The sequence below is a fragment of the Oncorhynchus masou genome, chromosome 8 (genome assembly GCF_036934945.1).
Source record: "Oncorhynchus masou masou isolate Uvic2021 chromosome 8, UVic_Omas_1.1, whole genome shotgun sequence".
Classification (NCBI taxonomy): domain Eukaryota; kingdom Metazoa; phylum Chordata; class Actinopteri; order Salmoniformes; family Salmonidae; genus Oncorhynchus; species Oncorhynchus masou.
In genome coordinates, this window is record NC_088219.1 from 43,466,753 (window position 1) to 43,480,886 (window position 14,134).

Consider the following 14,134-nt stretch of genomic DNA (forward strand, 5'->3'; position numbering starts at 1 on the left):
TGAACATATGGAACTTTTTACTGTCTTTTCTGGCATGTCAAAATCAATTCAGAATGATTTCTATAGCTTCCATTGCATCATCCATTAAATGTGAGATTAAAAGAAAAGTGGAAGCTGCACTGTTTTTCGCATGGCAAATGAAGGAAACCACAGACATCAGCTATCACAACCGGTTGTCAGTTATCATCTGTTATGTGGATGATCAGGCCTTTATTCAGGAACATTTCTTGGGCTACTTTCATGTGCCAAGTGGGCGCAAAATACAAAATACATCAAAATAAAGCTTAACTTCTTGTCAATCCAGCCGCTGTGTCAGATTTCAAAAAGGCTTTACGGCGAAAGCAAACCATGCGATTATCTGAGGACAGCGCCCCGCATACAAACACATTAAAAACGTATTTCAACCAGGCAGGTGCGACACGAAAGTGTCTTACCTTTGATGATCTTCTGTTGCCATGTTGGCACTCCAAAAGGTCCCAAGGTTACATCACAAATGGTCCTTTTGTTCGATAATGTCCTCCTTTATATCCATAAAAACTCAGTTTAGTTGGCGCGCTTCAGTCAATAATCCACCCAGTTTCCCTCCATCAAAATGCATACAAAATGAATCCCAAACATTACTAATAAACTTTTCCAAACAAGTCAAACAATGTTTATAATCAAACCTTAATAATCAAATACGTAAATACGTAAATAAACGATCAACTTTAAGATGGAGAATCATTATTGTCTTTACCGGAGAAAAATACCAAAGAACGCAATGTCTTCCACGCGTTTGGAAACACTAACGCCAAAATGGGAGCCACCTAGAAAAACTACCATTTCTGGCTCATTTTTCCAAAACCCAGCCTGAAACTCTTTCTACAGACAGTTGACATCTAGTGGAAGCCCTAGGAACTGCAATCTGGGAGGGCTTGGTCTTATAATACAAGTGATAGCCATTGAAAGTAGGGGTAGGCTGATTTTGTTTTTTGGGGGTGGTTTGTCCTCTGGGTTTCGCCTGCCATATCAGTTCTGTTATACTCACAGACATTATGTTAACAGTTTTAGAAACGTTAGCGTGTTTTCCATCAAAATCTACCAATTATATGCATATCCTAGCTTCTGGGCCTGAGTAACAGGCAGTTTACTTTGGGCACGCTTGTCATCCGGACGTCAAAATACTGCCCCCTACCCAAGAGAGGTTAAAAAAATTATTCTGTAGAACTGTAGAGAGGATCATCTTTGAGTTGAACGCCCTCCTAACCGTCAACCATATGAAAATACTATTGAACTACAACCCTATTCATAAACGTGTACAAATCTCAGTGGATGATGAGGGGGGTATGAAGACCAGTGATAATTTAGGCTACATGTTGGGGATGAATCCCAATATATGGACATATTTGAAAGATAAATGATTCCTATTCCCAGCGGATATACATGCAGGGTTTTACAACATGTTTTTGTATACCGACATCATATCCTATCAAAGGGTAGGATACAGTTATGTGCCCCTCCCAAGAACAGTTCATATAGATGGAAAAGATGGTGATGTAGTCACTGTTAACTATGACAAGCCACACTATGTACCTGTAAGCAAGAAATATATTGAAAACATTCAGGTTGAACTGAAAACGGATCAGAACAAAAATATTGAATTTACTTATGGTAAAACGATTGTAAAACTCCATTTTAGACCCACCAAAATCTCTCTACATATCTAATATATTATTAGTATTTTATATATATATATATTTTTTAAATAAATATAATACAAATAAATTAAAATGGTTATGGTACACAACCACCATCTCGACCTAACCGATATGTCTCATACTATGTTGATCAAGTGGGTCATGGATTACCGGGTTATCATGGCTACCATGTAAAGGGGAGGTTAACCATTGAAAGAAACTTAGTAAGTCAAAGACAACGTAAAGTGAGGTGGTCTCGACCAAAAACTGCAAAAATAATACTCAGAAGCATTTTCTAAAATAACAACCAACATGGCTTTTTCACACCACATGTCCTCTAACACTATAAAGACAGAGCTCGATCTTTTCACGGCCCCCTTAACCCAATTTTCAATAGATAGGTCCTGTTATGTGGAGATAACCACATTCTCCGCCATGACAGACAATGGACCTATAGAGTTTTTCATCCCAGGCCATTGTGACAACAACCTGGACCTCAAAAACACCTTATTACATTTACGTGTCAAAGTGACCAAAAGACATGGTACTAATATTGCAAATGATGCCAAGGTGAGCCTCATTAATTAACCCTTGGCAACCATCTTCCCAAGTGAATGTGACTTTGTGTGAACGCCTTATCAGTCAAAGCAGTGCCACCTATCCTTATACGGCTATCCTGGAATGTTTACTAAACTACTCCGAAGACACTATTCAGCACTGGGCTGTTTATCAAGGATACTGCAGGAGCATCTATGGAAGACATAGATCCCACCACCGGTGAAAACAAAGGACTGGAGGCAAGTGCTCGCTACTGTACAGAATCTCGAGGGCTTGATGAAAGGAAATTCTCTTGACCCTCTCCAAAGAATTACCAAGAAAACATTCCGCATACCTGTGGGGAGTAGAATCTGCAGTAAAAAAAAAGTGTTTTTAGGCCTGTTACCCCGCTACATTGTTATAGGCTTGGTTGATCACGCCTCTAGTACAGGTAGCTTACATAAAAAAAAAACACTTTCATTTTCAGCATTTCAATGCAGAGTATGTAGCTCTCTGTCAGGATGGACGTCAACTCCCCGCTAAGGTCTTCGAACCACGATTCAATAACATATCTGTGCGAGAATTTTACAATCTATTCCTGGCTACAGGGAGGCATCTAAAAGATCTCTCTTTACCTATTGACAGAAATTATTTTGCAGAGGGTTACACATTGTATGGTTTCAATTCATCACCCGATGATGACACCTCGGGAAATCTGTCTGCGGTGTCCCAAGTTAACCTCAGGCTGTTTCCGTTCACCTTTAGCTTGTTAATACATGCTCTGATTTAATCTTGGATGTGAATGCTCGAAGACAAGTCTTAGTGGACTATTATTATTAATTAAGATATTAAGGATCATTGAGCAAAAACATGAATACCCAAATGCTAGAAGGTCTCATGCGCTGCTTGATTGGAAAAACATTTGTGGAGTATGGGCTTGTGATGAACTACCTTTTGAGAACCGGCCATCTTTATTGTCAATAACACATGCCTGGTGAACATTGATTGGCTAGCTGTGACATTAGAAGATGAAGAAGGAGGTAGAAAAATCTCAACTTTTTTTTTTTTTGGATTCCTACGGCTTTCCCCTATCTATTAAACAGTTTTTGAACAAAAATGGACCAAAGATCTACTACAGCACAATATAACCTTTCTACTACATGTGGTCAACACTGTGTATTCTACCTATGCCAAAGAGCCTGTGGAGTTTATTTTGATGATGTTATGTCTCTTTATAATGATGATTTAAGAAGTGATGATAGCACCATAGATTGTTTTGTTAGAAAATATCATAGGTGTTTAAGTATGTGTACTTTAATACTCTATAATCAAGGTGTACGTTCACATTAAATGTTTAAATGTCACAAATGTTAATTGTATTATTTTTTATTGAATTTAATCAAAAGTCATTCAACAGTCTAACCTGAGAGATCAGGATTAGGAAAAGGTCTGGAGGCGTTCAGGGGTGAAGACTCACCCATAAATGTGTTATTATTCGCCCCTTTCAAAGGGGGGAGGGGTTCCAAGAAGATCTTTAGGAGAGCTGTAGCTCTTTGAGGTGTATGTTTTAAAGTTTGCATCTGTTGGCGAAGCTTATAGTTTGGTAGACCTGAGAGTGGAATGTGGAGGACTGCCAGGGCTTTAAGAAACTGATGTCACCGAGGAGGTCTGTCATCAGCAATCCTGTGGGTTGCTGTGGTACTTTAAAGCAAGTCCATCATACTCATACCTTTCCATAATGTAGGATTTCCTTCCAGTGTACATCTGCTGAGCTAGAATGTTTATTTGTAGTTTGTCTCTAGAGTTTTGAACCAAACCAAGTAATTGGCGTTCAAACGGCTTTTTTTTTTTTAAACACATTTTGTACCAAGTAAAACACATACAGGTTTTATATTGACTCAAAGCTCGTGCTATTTAGGATGCTCATTCCAGCAAAAAACATATCATCCAAAACCAGCAGATTGTTTTTATAAGGAGGTAAAAGTTCATCGTCAGACAGGGATGCGGGTGTTCCTTCAACAAACTTGATTTTTATTTTCTTCAACAACTCATCTTACAAAGATTGATAACATGAATAACACCACACAATATTGTCAGGTTTCTGAGATAATACAATGTTCAGAAGTCTCTAAAATACTTTTAACAAAATGAGTTTTACCGCTATTGGATGGGCCTGCGATATAGGCCGAAAATGGTAGTTGCAACCTGGGATCAAAACCTTCTACAGCAGCCATTATATCTTAAGGGTTAAGACATACGTGGCTTGTAACATAAGTCAGTAGCCAAAGGGCAAGGTGGTCCCGTCAGGTACAAGCAATCTCTTGTCATAGACTACCTGGAATCTTTCAGTAAGTGGGGCATTACATAGATGGAACCCCTTTTTATCCCTAAAAAAACTTTTGTAGGAGTTCAAAATGTCTAATTCACTATTCTGGTCATTTATGAACCCCTGACAAAGCGTGTGATTGATTCCAAGTTTACGCGGGAGGCATTTTCATAATTTTGAGTCACGCCTTTGACTTTCAACACCACATGATTGTCTTTAGTCCTAAAAGCATAGATTTTGGGGCCACAGGATGACCACGTTAGGATACGACCACCAACTTCGAGTTCACTCGTTAAACCACCCAGATAGTTGCTAAGAGGGGGGTTCCAATCACCAGGTTCTCTTCCATAGACCACAGTGTCTGTGTCATGGTAAAGAACCCTCCTCTGCAGCTGCTCCACGAGGGTGTATAGTTCAAGTCGACCATCGGCCTTGGTAAATGCTGCAAGAAACACGTTTACATTACCCGGGGGTAAAACCCACTTCTTGTTATGTCTCCATTGCACCAGGGCAATGTTTTGACTCAAGAATGAAAAATATGAAGTTTCATATTGGTCTGAAAAAACAAATTCCATAAATAATTCGGGATCTTTAATAATCGACATTGTTAACATATTACCTCTCTGGGATAATTTCCCCAAAGCGAATTTAAATAGATTTTCAACAGATTTCTTTTGATTTTGTTGACCTCTCTTCTGTCAGGGTCAAGACATATGCCTTCTTTGTCAGGATTGATTTGCAGAAGGAGAAGGACTTGATGTGTGATGATGGTCCTGAAATTTGTCTTTGATCTCTTGATCTGTGACGGATGCAGGATACCCTGAAGCCATTTGCAGAAGGAGAAGGTCTTGATGTGTGACTGATGCAGGATACCCTGAAGCCATTTGCAGAAGGAGAAGGTCTTGATGTGTGACTGATGCAGGATACCCTGAAGCCATTTGCAGAAGGTCTTGATGTGTGACTGATGCAAGATACCCTGAAGCCATTTGCAGAAGGTCTTGATGTGTGACTGATGCAAGATACCCTGAAGCCATTTGCAGAAGGTCTTGATGTGTGACTGATGCAGGATACCCTGAAGCCATTTGCAGAAGGAGAAGGTCTTGATGTGTGACTGATGCAGGATACCCTGAAGCCATTTGCAGAAGGAGAAGGACTTGATGTGTGACTGATGCAGGATACCCTGAAGCCATTTGCAGAAGGAGAAGGACTTGATGTGTGACTGATGCAGGATACCCTGAAGCCATTTGCAGAAGGAGAAGGTCTTGATCTGTGACTGATGCAGGATAGAAGCCATTTGCAGAAGGTCTTGATGTGTGACTTGATGACAGGATACCCTGAAGCCATTTGCAGAAGGAGAAGGTCTTGATCTGTGACTGATGCAGGATACCCTGAAGCCATTTGCAGAAGGTCTTGATGTGTGACTGATGCAGGATACCCTGAAGCCATTTGCAGAAGGAGAAGGTCTTGATGTGTGACTGATGCAGGATACCCTGAAGCCATTTGCAGAAAGAGTGTCTGATGATTTTGGAAATGTGTGACTGATGCAGGATACCCTGAAGCCACTTCAGAAAGATTTTGGCCACACAGGTAGCCCAGAAGGAGAAGGTCTTCTCTATAACAGAAGGAGAAGTGTGCTCTTAGTGTCTGATTTCCTGGAATTTTCAGTACCCCTTCTCTATAACAGTTGCTTAGAGAATTCAGCAGTGACGCATGCACCTGTCAGGGCTCGGGCCGGTGTATGGGTCTGAATCATCACAAGGCTTTTCCTGGTTGTTGTTTTCACTGCAGGTGCGACAAAGGGGAAAGAAACGTTTTCCTTGAGGTCCCTTGTAAGGAACACTGGCAGAAACAAGCCCTGGGGAGGGTAAACTGCTGCTTTAATAATCAGACCAAAATAGTTGTGGTAAATCATGGTGAATCATTTCAGGATGACCCATAGGATAACAAGATGAACTCACTACATGAGGATAAAGGGATGTAAAATCTACATATCCTATTTTTCTCATCAGGTTGCGCTATATACCGTAATGTCAAAGCATTGGTATGACCTCCCATACAAGGCCTGTTGGGGTTCCAGGGGTTCGGGTCAAAGGTGGAAAGGACATGAGAATCAGACTGAGTTCTGTCCACTCACTTTCCCAGATAACCGTAACGCTCACCCCATGAGCAGCCTGTAAAGATTCCATTTGGTCTTGGAACTCCCGGTACATATCCCCAAAACTCTTTTGGGGGTAAGAAACACATGGCCTGGAGCACAAAGCAAGATTCACAACCATGGAAGAAACACTTATACAGTCTCAACACCGTCAAAATGTGTGTAACCATCTACATGGTAGGGTCCAATCTCCCCCCCCCCTTTTTTATGTTGAATAAAAATGTTTTTAGCCTGGGATAAGTACTCCGACCATTGAACGGAGCCGCTATGACTTGAATTGTCGGCGGTAGTTGTCAGGCGATGGAATAGCTGTAGATGCTGGAGGTAAAAAGGTTGGGGCGGCAGGGTAGCCTAGTGGTTAGAGCATTGGACTAGTAACTGGAAGGTTGTGAGTTCAAACCCCCGAGCTGACAAGGTACAAATCTGTCGTTCTGCTCCTGAACAGGCAGTTAACCCACTGTTCCCAGGCCGTCATTGAAAATAAGAATTTGTTCTTAACTGACTTGCCTGGTTAAATAAAGGTCAAATAAAATAAAGTACGATAGGTTTTCATGCATGCCGATGCAATAGTTGTACAACTCCAGGGGTCATGGAGTAAGAAACCTAAACTGTCAATGTATCTCTGGTTGAAGGCGGAGTCTACAAAACATAATATTTTACTACCTTGGACTTTGACCCTGGGTGCAACACCTTGTTGTATCAAGGGGTTCAAAAGAAGATCGGCTCTAAAATTGTGAGCTACAAATTGAACGTTTTGTACTGGGGATTTCTGAAATGTTTTAGAAAGAGTAGTGCACAATTGGGGCCCTCTGCCGGCCACTTTTCACCCTTCAAAGTCATGGTAGATACAAAAAAATAGGCAAATTAATCCCTGATTCCTGATTACTCTCAAAGTCATAAATCATATCCCTCTGAATGTTCTCTGAATGTTCACCAAATAGAACTCACGTTCCACTTCTTGAATCACTTCAGTGTCTCTGCTTTTCAAAGATCGGGCAGCGTATGATACCACATAAGTGAGTTTGGGGGTTGTCTATTTTAAGGTTGTAATTGCGATGGCATTTTGGATATTTCTTGTTAATGTCACAACTGCTTACAGATTTACATGCCTTGGGGTGCCATGTTTCAATGTTGTGTTTTTCGTAGCAGTAGGCAGAACGACATGTATGATGACAATCCTCACATGGTGTCAGGTGTAAGGGCTGCATCGGACATTTTTCATCCTGCCACACTGAACTGTTATAACGACAAGAGCGCCCACTGTCGGCTGTAGCCTGAATGACATGGACACAAAGCTCTACAGTTGGTAATACCATTAAAAATGGTTGTTTTTCACATAAAAGCACAGAATATGAGGATGAGATTGAGGGTTGTTCTGGAATTTCAAGAGCGCTGAATTAGCTCTAATATGGCACAAAACTACAATCGTGATGTTCAGCAAATTTTACTATGTCAGAGAAAACCACAGCCTCCTGTATACCTAGACCTACAGCCTTTTGGAGCTCACTAGCCTTTTGTAAAGCTTCGAGGTCAGTACATCCAGGGTTGAGTAAATGTGATAGGCCAATTGCAAAGCATAACTAATTACCAGAATTGTTACCGTTTATGAGATAGCCTGCTTATTTTTTATGATTTCAGATTGCATGAGACTATCAATCTTTCTTATTTGACCCCCTCCGCCTAGGGGTTGGCAGACTATTTGTACAGCAAGTTCTATGGTCCTATCAGCTATGATGGATAAATTAGATTGAACAAAACATTCCAGCAGGGCTATAAATTGTTCAAGATCTGCTTCGCCATTAGGTACAACAAGAGAGTCTGCAAAACACAGTATCACAACACATTTCAAGTTGTAAGACATCACGAGGTTTGGTAAAATCTGTAGCCCTCTAAAAGTTATCCTAGAGTATCCAACATCATCACATAAAAGACTGCATAATTATGGCTCTGATTGATACGTGTGAATTAAAAAAAAACTGACGAATCGCTGTATTGTTCAATTTATTGAGGTAAACAACACGGACACTTGTATCAATACCGTCCCCCTCTGATTTAAAACAATTTTCTAATTCCTCAAAATCATCATGTATAGGAGTTATAGGTGGTGTGTGTGTGTGTGTGTGTGTGTGTGTGTGTGTGTGGGGGGGGGGGGGGTGCTGAAGACTGTGTGCTCTCATTCACTTGGTTAATTAAGGATAATGTGTACGGGTTATAGGAGTTGTGTGTGTAGCTGCTGAAGGTGGGGTGCTGTCATCCATTTGCCATTTGGTTAATTAAGAATATAAGTTCACCTGTGACAATGGGCGTTCATGTGTGAGGGTTATAGGAGATGAGGGCTGATGTGGGGGGGGCCTCTCTCGTCAATTAAGGAGATCAGTTCTGGTGGTATGTGTGAGGGTTATAGGAGATGAGGGCTGATGTGGGGGGGGGACCTCTCGTTAATTAAGGAGATCAGTTCTGGTGGTATGTGTGAGGGTTATAGGAGATGAGGGCTGATGTGGGGGGGGACCTCTCTCGTCAATTAAGGAGATCAGTTCTGGTGGTATGTGTGAGGGTTATAGGAGATGAGGGCTGATGTGGGGGGGGGACCTCTCTCGTCAATTAAGGAGATCAGTTCTGGTGGTATGTGTGAGGGGGGGGGGTGCTGAAGACTGTGTGCTCTCATTCACTTGGTTAATTAAGGATAATGTTATGTTATATGAGTTGTGTGTGTAGCTGCTGAAGGTGGGGTGCTGTCATCCATTTGGTTAATTAAGAATATAAGTTCACCTGTGACAATGGGCATTCATGTGTAAGGGTTATAGGAGATGAGGGCTGATGTGGGGGGGGGGGCTCTCTCGTTAATTTGGTTAATTAAGGAGATCAGTTCTGGTGGTATTCTAGAAGTATCCATGTTACATATGGCTCTTATCATATGTTTGGGCGTTTTTTAAAATCAGATTGATGCTTAACAAGCGTGACGTGGTTTTATGCCAGTACTGACCTCTTAATAAAGCAACCATACGTGTGTGTAGCTGGACCTCTCTGGCTTTTAGAGCGCTGTAAAAGGCTGTGAGAAACCGATCTTGAGGTTCTGTTTCAGGATCAGTGTCCTCATTGACGCCATCTACAATGAGTATTGGCTCTACCTCAGAATTGATTGTATCAAGCTGTTTGGCCGCATCATACATCTACACATCATCCTCATCGTAGCTCAACCCTTAATCAGCAACATCAATCATCCTTGACATTAACAGCATTGAATGTATCAACCGGTTTAGATGTTTTACTCTGTGTGACATCAGCGTCCTCTTCCTCTTCTTCCTCTTGGTGTATTGGGTATCCTGTTTGTATAGGCCTGGGAGAAAAATATATATAAAATAGTGTATTAGAAATAAAATGTATATTATATTAACCTGTTAAAAGAGAAAACTGTACATTTAACACATCACCTAACTCCCTGTTTCTGTTTCTCATTGTTAGGCCTTGGGTTTTAAATTTCCTTTGGTTGTTTGATGCCTGTTGTTGTGAATAATTCTTGATGTGTTTTCTATCCTGATGTCCTCTTGAAATAGTTAACATATTCTTTAAAAAAAATGTATAACTAATAAAACATACCATTTCCATATGGCTCTTGAATGTCCTCTTGATGTCCTCTTGATGTATAGACTCTGCAAGATTTGTATAGGTATCGTTGGAGTCTGAAAAACATAACATTATTTGAAATAGTTAACATATTCTTTAAAAAAAATATATAACTAATAAAACATACCATTTCCATATGGCTCTTGAATCCAATCATTTCAGACCAGTCGACCTTCCCGGGCAGAGGTGATGCAGTTCTGTGTATTTGAACTGCGTTTCTGTGGAACCGTGCAGGACTAGGATATGGTGTAGGCGCAGGATTATATACCAAAGGGCTGGGGCTTCTTGGAGGCGTGTATGTGTGTGAACGATGGCATCGCTGCATAAGCATGATCCAGTAGAGGGTATAAAATGCAATATATACATGTGATATGCTTAATGTAAGATATGTAAGCATTATTAAAGTGGCATTATTTAAAGTGACTAGTGATCCATTCATTGTCCAGTGATGCACCGTGATTGGGTTTCAATATATACAGCAGCCTCTGAGTTAGTGATTGCTGTTTAGAAGTCTGATATGATTTTATCCACAACATTTTGGGGTAAATACCTGTGTAGGCCCCAAGTCCATTCTCTTTTAACAAATAAATAAATAAAAAGCATTTAACAATAACCCCTCTCATTAAATATGGTTATATACCTTATTAAAAAACATAACTTTTACAATATATGCATAGTTAGATATATAAAAAAGGCATTGTTTAGATTGTAATTTCAACTCACCATGTGTTTAAAGGATTGCAGGAGCCTCTTACTGTCTATGTGATTGACTGCGATGGCAAACATTTGTGTGGTGCTCTCCTGGGGTGGAAGGAGTGTAAAACTTCTTGTTGATCCCCACCCAGGGAAAAAACACCTGTTGTTTGGGTATCCTTATATACAGTACATATAGCCCCCTACTGCTCAATTGATGAGAAAAAAAACATTGGTTCAAAACATACACACATCTTTCCCAGAATCCTCTCTCTTGTGTTGGGAAACCGAGAGACAGATACAGAGAGAGCAAGAGACAGAGATTCCATTCATTAAAGGTAAGATACCATTTTAAAATGCTTTATTTAATTCTAAATCTTTAGTAAAGACCTTTTAAACAAGTTATAATTATCTAAACAATTTTACTATGCAATATTTAACTATGCCAGAATGTTTTTTTACCTCCCAAAAAATGTATAGAACATATATTATTACCACACTGTCCTACACTTTAAAACCCATTAAATGTTTATATTTATAAATTGTCTGTAAGCCCAGCTCGTAATCTGACACCGGGACACACAAGTGAGGTAGAGAGCCAGATATTTCAGCCCCTTGAAGGGAAATGAGATGCTCATCAGGGGAAAAAACTATTATTTGGGTATCCTCATGTACATATAGCCCCCTACTCCTGAATTGATGAGGAAAAAGACATTGGTTCAAACACGCACGTAGACACACGCATAAGCAAACAGACACACACACTGCAACCTTTTGAGGTACACAGACAGAGAGAGACAGCCGGATATTTCATTTAATGTAAATGACATTTAAAAATCGAATTGCATATACATATGACATGTTTTTACTGAACAATACTGTCATTATTCTTTAATTCCCTCCATAGAGAAAAAGGCCTGGGATCTATGGTAAACCACCATCGGCAAGATGTGACCGGTTCAGACAGTCTCTTCCTCGCATGATATCTCGCTCCAAGCAGGTTCCGTCTGTTTTCTGTTCATGATATCTCGCTCTGTTTTCTGTTCATGATATCTCGCTCCAAGCAGGTTCCGTCTGTTTTCTGTTCATGATATCTCGCTCTGTTTTCTGTTCATGATATCTCGCTCTGTTTTCTGTTCATGATATCTCGCTCTGTTTTCTGTTCATGATATCTCGCTCCGTTTTCTGTTCATGATATCTCGCTCTGTTTTCTGTTCATGATATCTCGCTCTGTTTTCTGTTCATGATATCTCGCTCCAAGCAGGTTCCGTCTGTTTTCTGTTCATGATATCTCGCTCTGTTTTCTGTTCATGATATCTCGCTCCAAGCAGGTTCCGTCTGTTTTCTGTTCATGATATCTCGCTCCAAGCAGGTTCCGTCTGTTTTCTGTTCATGATATCTCGCTCCAAGCAGGTTCCGTCTGTTTTCTGTTCATGATATCTCGCTCTGTTTTCTGTTCATGATATCTCGCTCTGTTTTCTGTTCATGATATCTCGCTCTGTTTTCTGTTCATGATATCTCGCTCTGTTTTCTGTTCATGATATCTCGCTCTGTTTTCTGTTCATGATATCTCGCTCCAAGCAGGTTCCGTCTGTTTTCTGTTCATGATATCTCGCTCCAAGCAGGTTCCGTCTGTTTTCTGTTCATGATATCTCGCTCCAAGCAGGTTCCGTCTGTTTTCTGTTCATGATATCTCGCTCTGTTTTCTGTTCATGATATCTCGCTCTGTTTTCTGTTCATGATATCTCGCTCTGTTTTCTGTTCATGATATCTCGCTCTGTTTTCTGTTCATGATATCTCGCTCCATGCAGGTTCCGTCTGTTTTCTGTTCATGATATCTCGCTCCAAGCAGGTTCCGTCTGTTTTCTGTTCATGATATCTTGCTCTGTTTTCTGTTCATGATATCTCGCTCTGTTTTCTGTTCATGATATCTCGCTCTGTTTTCTGTTCATGATATCTCGCTCTGTTTTCTGTTCATGATATCTCGCTCTGTTTTCTGTTCATGATATCTCGCTCCAAGCAGGTTCCGTCTGTTTTCTGTTCATGATATCTCGCTCTGTTTTCTGTTCATGATATCTCGCTCTGTTTTCTGTTCATGATATCTCGCTCCAAGCAGGTTCCGTCTGTTTTCTGTTCATGATATCTCGCTCCAAGCAGGTTCCGTCTGTTTTCTGTTCATGATATCTCGCTCCAAGCAGGTTCCGTCTGTTTTCTGTTCATGATATCTCGCTCTGTTTTCTGTTCATGATATCTCGCTCTGTTTTCTGTTCATGATATCTCGCTCTGTTTTCTGTTCATGATATCTCGCTCCATGCAGGTTCCGTCTGTTTTCTGTTCATGATATCTCGCTCCAAGCAGGTTCCGTCTGTTTTCTGTTCATGATATCTTGCTCTGTTTTCTGTTCATGATATCTCGCTCTGTTTTCTGTTCATGATATCTCGCTCTGTTTTCTGTTCATGATATCTCGCTCTGTTTTCTGTTCATGATATCTCGCTCCGTTTTCTGTTCATGATATCTCGCTCTGTTTTCTGTTCATGATATCTCGCTCTGTTTTCTGTTCATGATATCTCGCTCCATGCAGGTTCCGTCTGTTTTCTGTTCATATCTCGCTCCATGCAGGTTCCGTCTGTTTTCTGTTCTAGGTTTCCATCGTTTTCTTGGTTTCCATCCTTTTGTAGGATAGATCAACCATCTTGCCTTTCGTCCCAGGTTCTGTCTTAAGGATAGAAGGGCCCATTGACGTAAATGCTCATGATGCTGGAAAAGAGTTTCCCACTTGTTTTATCATGTCAAGGTCTTTATGATTATCGCCCCGCCTGGAAGCTAAAGACAATGTGATTTTACTCCTTGCTTGGACTAACTCATTCTTTGTTTTTTTTGTCATCCCAGTCAAATCCTGTCCTGTCCTTAGTGGAGGAGTTGGGCTCTTCATCATCCATCCATGATTAACTTCTTTCTGCACTGAAGCCTCTGAACACCTCAACCCTGTCCTGCACTGAAGTCAAGCCTCCAAACACCTACTCATGCAATCACTGCTGTCCTTCCCAACAGTGTAAGATGCTCTCATTCCTATTCCCCATAATATTTTACTATAAATGTCTTTAATGTTTTCGGTTAAAATAA